Raw genomic sequence first — 2,699 nt, 5'->3', positions numbered from 1 at the left:
GATTAATACCATACCTAGCAAGAGTTTTTCTAAAACCTCCATGAATAAAATGAGAACCTCCATCAGTCATAATATATCTAGGTACTCCAAATCTAGGAAAAATAATATCTAAAAGCATTTTTAAAGAGGTCTCACCGTCAGCACTTTTTGTAGGTATGGCTTCCACCCATTTAGTAACATAATCAACAGCAACAAGTATATGAGTGTTACCTTCTGAAGAGGGAAAAGGTCCCATGAAGTCAAATCCCCAACAATCAAATGGTTCAATAACAAGAGTATAGTTCATAGGCATTTCATTGCGTCTGGGGATATTACCAACCCTTTGACATTCATCACAAGATAAAATAAACTTCCTTGCATCTTTGAAGAGAGTTGGCCAATAAAAACCTGATTGTAGAACCTTTTGCGCGGTTCTATCTCCGACGTGATGTCCTCCATAAGCACTACCATGACATTTACTCAATATCTCTTGTTTTTCATATTCGGGAACACACCTTCGTAGAATACCATCCACTCCTTCTTTATATAAGTGTGGGTTATCCCAGAAATAATGCCTCAAGTCATAAAAGAATTTCCTCCTCTGCTGAGCTGAAAAGGTTGGAGGCAAGTACTTGGAAACAATAAAGTTAGCATAATCAGCATACCAAGGACTCGTCTCGCGAGCTCACCTTTATTACAGCCAATTGTTCATTTGGAAAACTATCATTAACAGGAACAGGATCATAAGCAATATTTTCCAATCTAGACAAATTATCAGCAACAGGATTATCAGCACCTTTCCTATCTACAAAATGTAAATCAAATTCTTGCAAAAGAAGTACCCATCTAATAAGCCTCGGCTTAGCATCTTTCTTTGTCATAAGGTATCTAATTGCAGCATGATCAGTATGAATCGTAACTTTTGAATCAACAATATAAGATCTAAATTTGTCACAAGCAAAGACTACAGCTAACAATTCTTTTTCAGTTGTAGCATAATTTCTTTGAGAAGCATCAAGAGTTTTACTAGCATAATGAATAACATTTAATTTTTTATCTACTCGCTGTCCAAGAACAGCGCCTACAAGAAAAATCACTAGCATCACACATAATTTCAAAAGGCAAATTCCAATCAGGAGGTTCAACTACGAGAGCAGCTTGTTAAGGCTTTCTTTAGAGTTTCAAAAGCTTCCTTACAATCATCATCAAAAACAAAAGGTACATCTTTTTGAAGAAGATTAGTAAGAGGCTTTGAAATCTTGGAGAAATCTTTAATAAATCTCCTATAAAACCCAACATGACCAAGAACACTACGAATACCTTTAACATCCCTCGGATAGGGCATCTTCTCAATGGCTTCAACTTTAGCTCTATCAACTTCAATACCTCTCTCAGAAATTTTATGTCCCAATACAATTCCTTCATTAACCATAAAGTGGCATTTCTCCCAATTAAGATAAAAGGTTAGTTTCTTCACATCTCTGCAAAACTTTATCAAGGTTTCGCAAGCAACTATCAAAAGAATTCCCATAGACGGAAAAATCATCCATGAATACTTCCACAATACTCTCACAAAAGCCATGAAAAATAGCAGACATGCATCTTTGAAAAGTAGCAGGAGCATTACATAAACCAAAAGGCATACGCCTATAAGCATAAGTTCCATAGGGACAAGTAAAAGTGGTTTTCTCTTGATCTTTAGTTTTAACAGCAATTTGTGAAAACCCAGAATAACCATCAAGGAAGCAAAAATGAGTATTTTTAGACAATCTTTCTAGCATTTGATCAATAAATGGTAAAGGGTAATGATCTTTCTTAGTAACCTTATTAACTTTTCGATAATCAATGCACATTCTATACCCTACAACTACTCTTTGAGGTATGAGCTCATCATTATCATTAGGCACAACAGTTATTCCTTCTTTCTTAGGAACGCAATGCACAGACTAACCCATCTACTATCAGCAATAGGATATATAATACCAGCTTCAAGAAGTCGTAATACCTCATTTCTTACCACATCCTTCATCTTAGGAATTAGACGACGCCGAGGTTCAACAACAAGGCTTCGCATCATCTTCCATATTAATGGCGTGTTGGCAAATAGAGGGAGAAATCCCCTTCAATTCATCAAGAGTATAGCCAATAGCACCTCGGTGTTTCTTCAATATTTGCAATAATCTTTCTTCTTCGAACTCGTAAGCTTAGAACTAATAATAACAGGATATATTTTCTTATCATCAATATGAGCATACTTAAGATTATCAGGCAAAGGCTTTAAATCAAAAACAGGATCTTCCTTTGGTGGCGGTGTTGTACCCAAATCTTCCACCGGTAAATCATGCTTGAGAATGGGTTGGCGAAGAAAAATCTCCTCAAGCTCATCTCTTTCTTTCCTAAAAACTTCACTCTCGCTATTCTCCAAATGTTGCTGCAAAGGATTATTAGGAACAAGAACAATAGATGCACACCTGCTCCATTTTAAAATCATTACTAGGCAAATCAGCTTTATAAGGAGTTTTGGTAAATTTAGAGAAGTTAAACTCATAAGATTCACCAGAAAATTTAGTCAAAATTTTCTCTTTCTTGCAATCTATAATAGCTCCACAAGTATTTAGAAAAGGTCTACCAAAAATGATAGGACAATAATCACTAGAAGCAGAACCAAGTACCAAAAAGTCAGCAGGATATTTAATCTTACCACATAGAACTTCCACATC

Source organism: Lolium rigidum, chromosome 2 (assembly GCF_022539505.1).
Source record: "Lolium rigidum isolate FL_2022 chromosome 2, APGP_CSIRO_Lrig_0.1, whole genome shotgun sequence".
Lineage (NCBI taxonomy): Eukaryota > Viridiplantae > Streptophyta > Magnoliopsida > Poales > Poaceae > Lolium > Lolium rigidum.
This window is presented reverse-complemented; position numbering follows the sequence as displayed.